At 35.8% G+C, this 12,700-nt stretch overlaps 1 long non-coding RNA gene across 1 annotated transcript; it reads left to right on the top strand.

Moving 5' to 3' along the window:
- Positions 1-9,308: 9,308 nt before the first annotated feature.
- Positions 9,309-12,210, top strand: LOC128652119 (uncharacterized). Its single transcript, XR_008401273.1, has 2 exons — positions 9,309-9,445; positions 11,049-12,210. It is a non-coding gene; the product is annotated as an uncharacterized LOC128652119 (long non-coding RNA).
- Positions 12,211-12,700: the final 490 nt, after the last annotated feature.

Raw genomic sequence — 12,700 nt, 5'->3', positions numbered from 1 at the left:
TTCTTTTAGGATAGGGGTTACTAGGTATAATGTAGGTGGCGGCGGTGTCCGGGAGTGGCGGTTTAGGGGTTAATACATTTATTATAGTTGCGGCGGTGTGTGGGAGCGGCGGTTTAGGGGTTAATAACTTTATTTAGTTGCGGGGGGCTCCGGGGGCGCCGGTATAGGGGGTAGAACAGTGTAGTTTAGTGTGGGTGCTTAGTGACAGGCTAGCAATAAAGCTGTCAAAAAGCCAAAGAGAAGCGAGATCGGATGAGTGATAACTCTCACAGTCCGCTGCTCATCGCCCCGTACTTGGTGCGCAGCTTTTTGACAGATTTTTTGATAACTTAGGCGAAATTTTTCAGGTCCGGCGGCGATGGGAGGCGAGCTTAGGCGGGCGTATTGGGCCGGCGAAGGCAGGTAAAGTAGACATGTTGATAACTAGGCCCCTATGTCTGATTTTTCTATGTAGAAGAGTATCAGGTTTGGGGCATTATCAGTTAGTGTGTTTTTGAATCCTTGTCATCTCTAGTGATACATTCTTACTTATTTAATTTCAGTATCTTTATTTCCGATATAATGGACTTGTATTCCAAGCATTATTAGAATTTAGGATTTGAATACAATCACTTTATGTTGTTGTCATCTATTTGTATTTATTGGGTATCATGTTTCTAAAATGTCTAATGTACACCATTGAGTTTCTCTGTGGTTATATTCATATACTTTCGGATTACTTAGAGATATGAGAAATAGTTATTTTGTTCGTTTAGTCCATGGGGCTGGACTGAATTTAGCAGGGAGATCCATCTGCTTTCATTCAGCAGCAATATTTTCTCTATATCTCCTCCTCTTATTCCCAAGCTGATTTTTTGTAATCCACAACATTGTAAACCATCAACTTTAGATTGATGGTACTTATAGAAATGATAAACTACTGAGGTGACTGTTTTCTTTTTTTCTAGATCTTTGGCCGCGTTTTTTATATTACAAAGATGTTCTTGCAATCTAGTCCTTAATTTACGTGACGTCATTCCTACATAGATCTTCGGGCATTTGCACTGTAGTACATAAATAACCCCTGTTGTGTTGCAGTTTATAAATGACCGTATACTATGTATTTTGTCAAATCTATCTTTAATTGATACAGTTTTTTTTCAGATGTTTACAACTAATGCAAGATCCACAGGGGTATGATCCACATGGTATATTTGTTTTGATGTAGTTATCTTTTTTCTCACGTAATGGCTTGGGCTTACTAGATCTTTTAGATTTTTAGTTCGTCTGTAGCTTACTTCAATCTTTGGTCCTAATAACTCCTTGAGGATATGGTCCGATTGTAGTATGTGCCAATGTTTTTTTACATATTTTAAGGACGTCTTGGCTCTGTGAGTTATATGTCAACACCAATCTTGTTTTTCCATCCTGAGTTTTAATAACTCTTGTATTTTGGTATGTTTGGCTCTTCTTTTAGCTTTTTTAATTGATGTATTGGTGTATCCTCTCTGACTAAGTATGTTTTCTAATTCTCTTGCCCTTAATTTGTATAATTCATCTTCTTTTAGTTCTTAAGAACTCCCCTATTGGTAGGTATTTGATGGTGCTAGGTTAGTGGGCACTAGTGCTGAACAAAATTGTGTTAGGGGATGTGTCCTTTCTAAATAGGTCAGTGCCTATAGTTCCATCCTCTTTCTTAAATAATTTCAGATCAAGAAATGATATCTTAGTTTGACTTGTCTGATATGTTAATTTTATGTTTAAATTGTTTTTATTCAGTATTTTTAAAAAGGATTCCAATTCTTGTTTTGTGCCTTCCCATATGAACAAGATATCATCAATGTACCTTAGCCAGAGTGGGATATGTTTAATGTATTCTTCGTTAGTATCTGTGAAGACTGTTTTGCTCCCACCAGTCAAAGAATACATTTGCATAAGTCGGTGCACACGCTGTGCCCATTGCCAACCCTCTTGTTTGCAGATAAAACTGATTATTGAATACAAAGAAGTTTTTCTTAAGTACAAATTCTAGTAACTGCATGACAAAATCATTGTGGTTGTTATCCTCCTCTGCAGACATATCCAAATAATGTTTTACTGCTTTGAGACCTAATTCATGTCGGATGCTGGTATAAAGAGCCTCTACATCCATGGTCACTAGCAAGTAGTAGAGCCTAATTGGATACCTTGTAATTGTTGCAATGCTTCTATGGTGTCTTTTATATAGGATGGCATTTGGGTTAAAAATTCTCTTCATCTGGTGTCAAAATATTGACTCGCCTTTTCAGTGAAATTCTCATGTGTATTTCACTAACGAGCAGACTTGCTTAGAACCACATTTATTTACAGGCCATGGTTTAAAATCCACAGCCTAGGTCTGTATTGATTTGTGTATTTTTCAAAATCACCCCAGTTAGGCTTACTGACGATTAACACATGATTAACTTACCAACTTTAGCTCATTTGTGTTTTTAAGTGTGTGTGTTTTACATTTTTTAATCATCTTAATAAAGGTTATATTTTAAACAGTGTATCTCTGTCACACTCTCATTGCTCTATGCTTAATATAGCCTAAAAAGAGTGCTCCCTAAGGGTACATACCATCAGTCCAGGGCTGATTAAATATTGTTTGAAACAATGATTACTGTTGTTGGAGAATCACCATGACAAAAGGGTTACTTTTTGGCGCAATTTTTAAACACAGAGGGTGGGGCTTTCGGGGCTTTAAAAGCACTAAGTTTTTTCACTTTGATTTCTTGTCTGAGGAAGGGGTTTGTGTACCCCAAAAAGTCACTATGATATAAGCAAATACATTTTATTATTTATCAAAAATCCAATGAGTGCAGTCTATTTGCATACTATTTAAATTTAACCCTGACTTAGCACCATGGTTGTTGACTTTGCAGCAGTGAGAGTGCAGAAACCTATGGGAATTATATATATACGTATATATATATATATATATATATATATATATATATATATATATATATATGTGTGTGTGTGTGTGTTTGTGTCTAAATATGTGTAAGTGTGTATCTATGTGAATATTCATGTGTATTATGTATTTACATGTGTAAATATGTATATACACACATATATACATACATATATAAACACATATATACACATGTATATAAATATATGAACATACACTTTTGAGCCCTTTCCAGTTAATCACCTTGAAAGGGAACATTTTTATAATTTTTAATATGTTTTATTATGTTTTGTATATAAATACTTTACATTCCAATGTTTTTTACTTGGAAGAAAATTTACTTTTTATTTTTAAATATATATTTCTATAAATATCTGTATATATATATATATATATATATATATATATATATATATATATATATATATCTATACCTGTATATATAAGTACAGATATATATTTTACAAAACAAATATTCAGATTTATATAGAAATATGTTAACATAAAAAGAAAAATGTTTTCTATGTTAAGAACAATGGAATGTAAAATATTCATAACTGCCTTTGGCTTTAGTGCTGTTGGTCTAATGTAGTGTCGGGTAAGCGCGTGAGCTAACAGCACTCTCAATGAAGTCTATGGGAGGAGAACTTAATGCGGTTGCAATATCCAAAGTCCCAGACTTTTTACTATCAACCTGGGCCCATTAAAATTTTATTTTGAGCACAGTTAGCACGCAAGCAAAACATTTCATAAGGGTGCCACTTATAATCTGGCCCCATATGTGGTATGTGTGTTTAAGGTGTATTGTGTGTGTGTTCAAATATGTTGAATTTTGTTCAAATGTTTTTTTTTTAAAAAATCTGATATATGTAAATGCAGAAAGATAGATATATAGATAGATAGATAACAGATACATAGATAGATGATACATGGATATACTCTTTATGTAGATAGATAGATAGATAAAGTAGATAGATAAATAAATTCCTTAGGTAGATAGATAGATATATATTGATAGAGATAGATAGAGATAGATAGATATGTACAAAAAGAGGTTTCACTGCAAGGAAAACAGAAACAGAGGCGCCACATGTGTAGATCAATCAAAACAGACAATATCCAAGTTAGATGAGATACAGGATACTCACAAACGTGAAGGCACTCTCTTGTGCCTGTAGGAGCGGGCTGGTATTTAAACAGCAAACCAGCTAGCTGTACCAAGGGATCCCCGTCAGGATATCCTCGCAACAGTAATCCTTCACTAGATTGATTCCAGCAAAAAGGAAAAAATGTTCAGAGGGGAGGAAGGCTAAACAGCCTTATGGTTACTGGCAAGGGAAATGCCACACGAACACCAAATTTGTTTAAAAAGTATCAAGTATTTTATTTTACAAAAGATAAAAAATACCATCAATAACAAATTACAGCTTGGTGTATTTAGTGGCAAATCTCCTTGTATATAGAGATAATAGCGACGCGTTTCTCAGGGAAGACCCTGTTTCATCAGGCTTGTAGCGTCGCTATTATCTCTATATACAAGGAGATTTGCCACTAAATACACCAAGCTGTAATTTGTTATTGATGGTATTTTTTATCTTTTGTAAAATAAAATACTTGATACTTTTTAAACAAATTTGGTGTTCGTGTGGCATTTCCCTTGCCAGTAACCATAAGGCTGTTTAGCCTTCCTCCCCTCTGAACATTTTTTCCTTTTTGCTGGAATCAATCTAGTGAAGGATTACTGTTGCGAGGATATCCTGACGGGGATCCCTTGGTACAGCTAGCTGGTTTGCTGTTTAAATACCAGCCCGCTCCTACAGGCACAAGAGAGTGCCTTCACATTTGTGAGTATCCTGTATCTCATCTAACTTGGATATTGTCTGTTTTGATTGATCTACACATGTGGCGCCTCTGTTTCTGTTTTCCTTGCAGTGAAACCTCTTTTTGAAGATACACCATCGTTTGGGTGAAGACCGAGAGCTGCCTTCTATTTCTACTTCCATTTATTTGGACTTATTTGGACTTCAGTTGGGATCTTTCCCATTTCACCTATTGATACGTCTGTATTCTCATATATATATTTTTTATTTTATGTTTTATATTTTACATTTTACAGATTTTACCATTTATTTTCTATATATTGTTTTATAGGTTTTTTTACATTTTTGGTATCACCAAAGGGGTTTTTTGATTGTATTTCAGTACTATTTTCTGCCCTGAGTCATTAGCGCCTCCTATAGGGGATTTGTGGTATTACTCTAATATCACAATATCCCTCTTAATACTTTTTGTAGATAGATATGTAGATAGATACATAGATAGATAGATAGATACATAGATACGTAGATAGATAAATAGATAGATAGATATGTAGATAGATAGATAGATAGATAGATACGTAGATAGATAGATATAGATAGATAAATAAATTCCTTAGATAGATAGGTAGATAAATAGATAGATAGATAGATAGATAGATATGTAGATAGATAGATATAGATAGATAGATTAATAAATTCCTTAGATAGAGATAGATAGAGATATATAGATAGATAGATTAATAAATTCCTTGATAGAGATAGATAGAGATAGATTGATATGTAGATAGATAGATAGATAGATAGATAGATAGATAGATTAATAAATTCCTTGATAGAGATAGATAGAGATAGATTGATATGTAGATAGATAGATAGATAGATACATAGATACATAGATACATAGATAGATAGATATGTAGACAAATAGATAAATAGATAGATAGATACGTAGATAGATAGATCGATAGATATAGATAGATAGATATAGATAGATAGATAGATAGATAGATAGATATGTAGATAGATATTAATATATAGATAAATAAATTCCTTAGATAGATAGATATTGATAGAAATAGAAAGAGATAGATATGTAGATAGATAGATAGATAGATAGATAGATATGTAGATAGATACATAGATAGATAGATAGATAGATACATAGATAGATAGATAAATAAATAGATAGATAAATAGATATGAGGATAGATAGATACGTAGATAGATAGATACGTAGACAGGGGTAAAGTCGGGCGGGAACGCATGGGAATGGAGTTCCTGCACTATTTTTGCAGGAGGAACTAAGTTCCCTCTGGACAGAGAACAGAAACGCTTCAGTAAACACTGCTGCTTCTGATGGGAGGAGCTGGAGCACAGTCTGGTTAGAGGGATAGTGAGATCCTCTAGTAATGGGCAGTAACACTTCCTACAATACACTAAATGCAAGCCTGTCAGCGGTCCTGCTGTGTGATCACCCCACACTGTAGAACACATGGTGCTAACATTTCAGTGTGGCTTGATTGGGGTTATTTAGCTTCCCTCAGCAGAAATAGGACTATTGCACCTTAAGTGGGTGAGACTCTGTGACAGAGGAGGAGTCTCAGGCCCAAAGTCAACCATTCAACCCTTCATTGGATTGTATTTGCGTTCATTAACTAAAGTGTATAGATTATATGCATATAATTACAGTGTGTATATATACAGGTACATACTGTATATATAAAACAATATTAATTGTGAGGGGGTGAAAGTCTTGGTGAATTCCCACACTTTTTTTTGTAGGACTTGAACCCTGTAAGTAGATAGATACGTAGATAGATAGATGATAGATAGATAGATAGATAGATAGATAGATAGATAAGTAGATAGATAGATACATAGATAGATACATAGATAAATAGATAAACATTGACACATATATAATAAAATAAGTTATAGTTCACAAAAAAATGCCTGCATCAAACTACCTGTGTTGTTATTGTAAAATAGAGACCTTAGATTTATATACATTGCTTAGTCAGTACCCAGCTTTCTCTACTGTATTACATTGTGTTAAAAAATACTTCTAGGACCATTCTGTATTTAGACACCTTGTGATCGTTTCCAGTCCATTACAAGAGCTGTATGATGGGCTCTGCAAGGGCGTTTGTGAGATTCTCAATCCATTAAAAACCCTGTTATCAATAAGTTGAATTAAAGTTTTAACACATTCTAGGAGAAAAAAGTTTTAAACAGCTAACAATTTCTAGCATGTAAGGCTCTCAGTATCTTCGAAAATAGTCACTATTGTAATTGCTATTTTACTCCTGATGTCACAGGAAAGTAGTATTCTTAAATTACTATCTAACTCCTGTGTTTCGATCTTAAAAGGTTGATAAAGAAGGGAGCTGGAAACAGTTTTAGGGTTATGATATAATTTACTGATTTGTTAGGAAAAATGTTGTAACCGATGTTTATTAGTACCTTGGTATGCTCTTCTGGGTCATAGGTTCATGTATGTGACATTTAATGACCTGTGAGGTGTAGTATTTCTTCTCAAGTTGATTCATATAGCTTTAGCCAAGTATTTATTGTAGAACAACCTACAAACATAATGCTCAAACTGACTTCTATAAGAATAACTTATAAACTACCATAAAAAATGTTCATATTTAAAGGATAGCTGTCCTTTTAGAGGGTGTCACACTATAAAATGTGCAGAGAATAATCAAGCAAAAAAGAAGGAACATATGACAGAAAAATAATTTATCTTGCAGTAGTACAAGTTTTACCTAAGATTGCATTATTAAAGGGACAAATACCACCTTGTAATTACAACAATATTTATTCTATAGAATAAGATATAAGCCAAGTCAAAACATTTTTAAAATATATAAACATCTTGTTTGCTGCAAGTGGTTTTCAATAGCCAAACTCCCCTTACCGTTTACCTTATTTGAAGGAGACAATCCGGTCTTAATTCTGCAAGCAACAAGGCTAGCCATGGTCATAGCAAGTTTATCTGAGCCAGAGTACAAGTGTTATAATCAGTTGCTCAGTTACCATGGTTACTAACCTGCTGTCACCCACGATAATCCTGAAAATCTCCCCTTCTTAGATTCTTGCACCTGGGCCCTGTGGTTTCTAGTTACGCCTCTGGCTTCATGGGTATGGTTACACCGTGTGCAACGAGCCTGCTGCACCCACCCATTTCTGGGCCTATCTGCTGCCCTTGATCTACCACTCACACCTTGCCTGTCGCTTGCAGCTCTCCTGAACTGCTGCACTTCATCTACAATACTCTCAGACCTCATGTCTGTACTTTCCTTCTTCACCTTCCTCATCTAGTGTCAGTTCAGCCTCCAACTGTAACCGCAGTGAGACCTCAGCATCTGCAATTCCTATAACTATTCTGTCTCTGATTTGCACTTCCTTAGCAGATCCAAACTCAAAGAGCTCTGCTAAGTCACACAAGTTGAGCACAAATGACTCCACAGATTCCCTCACACACTGAGCGTGTTTGTGGAAACAGGCCCTCTCATGAATCACATTTCTTTTAGGCACAAAATGGGCACTAAATGTATTCATAACTATCTCAAAATCAAATTCTTCCCCTTCATGGAATGTATACACCAGCTCCACATCTTTCCCCATAGAGTATAGACGAGAATTAACTTGTACTTCACCAGTCTCCTTGTCCAGCTTGGAAGCAATCCTGAAGGCTGCTTGTTGTTGTGGGCCATGTTGCAGACTGGTAGAAATCAAAAGGCTCAGGTGTAGTAAATTTTAACATTGTCATTAATCAGGAAACGGATGCCCAGGTACGTACTGCTGACACCATGGGGTATATTTATTAATGTGCGAGCGGACATGATACAATGTAGCGTATCATGCTGCCGCACATCGATAAATGCCGACTGCATACACTGTTGGCATTTATCATTGCACCAGCAGTTCTTGTGAACTGCTGGTACAATGCCGCCCCCTGCAGATTTGCGACCAATCGGCCGCTAGCAGGAGGTGTCAATCATCCCGATTGTATTTGATCGGGTTGATTTCTGTCCGCCGCCTCAGAGCAGGCAGACAAGTTATGGAGCAGCGGTCATCAAGGGGCATCAAGCTCCATACGGAGTTTGATAAATCAGCCCCAATATCATGAGATGCAGGACACCGTATGATAGGTACAAATCGATTTTATTGAGGAGCATAGGATTAACAGACTGCATACATTACATCCAGCTTAGTTACTGCAACACAGGTTGTACGGTCTGGCACTAGGCCACACTCAGTTCCTGTGACATCACACCCACGCTCTCATCACAACAGGGTCTTGATCTGGTGGTCCTAAACTATTGCTAAGTTTAAACATTAGTATTGCGCTGTTTCAAAATGAGTATGAACTTGTTTTCCTTGCAAGGTCTAAAAACATTTTTTTATTATGGCCAGTTGTTATTTTGGCCACTTACATTGCTATTACATTGCTATTGCAACGGTTCACACACACAGTGTGGCAGAATTTCCTGTTCACGCCTACTATATTCACACCAGAGTCTTTGCTCTATATTTAACTTTGCTGACTCTCTTAAATTTCTCCAAAACTTCAGATCAAGATGCACGTAGTCTGTGAAAGGAGCATTTATCTGAAAGCCCAAGGCCTCATTCGGAGAAAAGATATATTTGTATGTCATAAAGGACTGATAGCGCATGAAACAAACTATTACTGGTTTATGTAAGTTTTTATGGATATGTGATTTATCATGAAATAAAAAATACAAACATTTTAAAGTATTGAGATTTTTTTAAATTATGTTTTCCCAATTACTGAGTATTTTCTGTGTCAGTCTTTAAACATCAACTTTTCCTTAAAATATTTAGGCATTAGGCTGTGAGCAGGTTATATAAAAGATTTACTTTGACTGTAGTACAATCCACATACATATTTATTGTGTAAATGCTTTTGGTTGAGTTTTTTTAGTAAGTAACCCCTTCCTGCCTTTAAAGGGGCATTGTAGTGCGAAACTGACATGCTCTAATTTGTTAGATCATGTACTTTTAGCACTACCAACCCTGCAAGTCTATGTTCTTAACCCCTACAAAGGTAAAAGTACCAGTGGGGTCATGTGACTGATGATGCTGATTAGCTCACTTGTTGTGTCTGCTCAGGACGAGAAGTTCTCTAAAGTTCCTGAGCAGTAGTTTAACTATGTGTTTAAACCCTTTGAAGGGGCTAAAAACATAGACTTGCAGGGTCTAATGAATTACAGCATGTAATTTATTGCGCTACAGTGTCCCTTTGTCATTCATTAAATGGACATAATACTATCTAAAAAACAATGCTTCAAAATGTGTTACGCTGCTTTGTTTTTATATGAATGTTCCTGTACTGAATAAATATTATTATTTTTTTACACACAAACATAAATACACATATTATATACACATATATACATACACACATACAAGTCTACACACACACATACATACACATATATACTGTACATACACATATATACATACACACACACAAATCTACACACACACACATATATACATACACACAAAGAAATCTACACACACACTTACACAGACACATATATACATACACACATACAAATCTACACACACGCACTTACACAGACACATATATACATACACACATACAAATCTACACACACACTTACTCAGACACATATATACATACACACATACAAATCTACACACACACTTACACAGACACATATATACATACACACATAAAAATCTACACACACACTTACACAGACACAGATATACATACACACATACAAATCTACACACATACAGACACATATATACATACACACATACAAATCTAAACACATACAGACACATATATACATACACACATACAAATCTACACACATACAGACACATATATACATACACACATACAAATCTACACACATACACATATACAGTTGTGCTCATAAGTTTACATACCCTAGCAGAATTTATGATTTCTTGGCCATTTTTCAGAGAATATGAATGATAACACAAAAACTTTTCTTTCACTCATGGTTAGTGTTTGGCTGAAGCCATTTATTATCAATCAACAGTGTTTGCTCTTTTTAAATCATAATGACAACAGAAACTACCCAAATGACCCTGATCAAAAGTTTACATACCCTGGTGATTTTGGCCTGATAACATGCACACAAGTTGACACAAAGGGGTTTGAATGGCTATTAAAGGAACCATCCTCACCTGTGATCTGTTTGCTTGTAATTAGTGTGTGTGTATAAAAGGTCAATGAATTTCTGGACTCCTGATAGACCTTTGCATCTTTCATCCAGTGCTGCACTAACGTTTCTGGATTCTGCATCATGGGGAACGCAAAAGAATTGTCAAAGGATCTGCGGGAAAAGGTAGCTGAACTGTATAAAACAGGAAAGGGATATAAAAAGATATCCAAGGAATTGAGAATGCCAATCAGCAGTGTTCAAACTCTAATCAAGAAGTGGAAAATGAGGGGTTCTGTTGAAACCAAACCCCGGTCAGGTAGAACAACTAAAATTTCAGCCACAACTGCCAGGAAAATTGTTCGGGATGCAAAGACGAACCCACAAATAACTTCAGGTGAAATGCAGAACTCTCTGAAAACATGGGGTGTGGCTGTTTCAAGATGCACAATAAGGAGGCACTTGAAGAAAGATGGGCTGCATGGTTGAGTCACAAATGCCACAAAGTATCCCGCTTACAATACGCCAAACAGCACAGAGACAAGCCTCAAACCTATTGGCACAAAGTCATTTGCAGTGATGAGACTAAAATTGAGCTTTTTGACCACAACCATAAACGCTACATTTGGAGAGGAATCAACAAGGCCTATGATGAAAGGTACACCATTCCTACTGTGAAACACAGAGGTGGATCACTGATGTTTTTGGGATGTGTGAGCTACTAAGGCACAGGAAATTTGGTCAGAATTGATGGCAAGATGAATGCAGTATGTTATAAAAAAATACTGGAGGAAAATTTGCATTCATCAGCCCGGAAGCTGCGCATGGGACGTACTTGGACATTCCAACATGACAATGATCCTAAACACAAGGCCAAGTCAACCTGTCATTGGCTACAGCAGAATAAAGTGAAGGTTCTGGAGTGGCCATCTCAGTCTCCTGACCTCAATATCATTGAGCTACTCTGGGGAGATCTCAAACATGCAGTTCATGCAAGACAGCCCAAGAATTTACAGGAACTGGAGGCTTTTGCCAAGAAGAATGGGCAGCTATACCATCTGAGAAGATAAAGAGGCTCATCCACAAATACCACAAAAGACTTCAAGCTGTCATTGATGTTAAAGGGGGCAATACACGATATTAAGAACTGGGGTATGTAAACTTTTGATCAGGGTCATTTGGGTAGTTTCTGTTGTCATTTTGATTTAAAAAAAGTAAACACAGTTGATTGATAATAAATGGCTTCAGCCAAACACTAACCATGAGTGAAAGAAAAGTGTTTGTGTTATCATTCATATTCTCTGAAAAATGGCCAAGAAATCATTCATTCTGCCAGGGTATGTAAACTTATGAGCACAACTGTATACATGCACACATTCATATCTACACACACAGAGACACATACACACATACACACAGACACACACATACATACACATATATACATGCACACATTCAAATCTACACACATACATACATACATACATACACACACATATACATGCATGCAAATCTACACACATACATACATACATACATACACACACATATACATGCATGCAAATCTACACACACACATACAGACACATATATACATACGCACATACAAATTTACACACAAACAAACATACTCATATATACAAACTCACATACAAACCTACACACAAACATAAATACACATATATACATAGAGTGACACATACAAATCTGCACATACATACATACATACACTTTTTTACACAAACATACATGCTCATACATACATA

This window comes from Bombina bombina, chromosome 3 (assembly GCF_027579735.1).
Source record: "Bombina bombina isolate aBomBom1 chromosome 3, aBomBom1.pri, whole genome shotgun sequence".
NCBI classification, from domain to species: Eukaryota; Metazoa; Chordata; class Amphibia; order Anura; family Bombinatoridae; genus Bombina; species Bombina bombina.
This window is presented reverse-complemented; position numbering and strand designations above follow the sequence as displayed.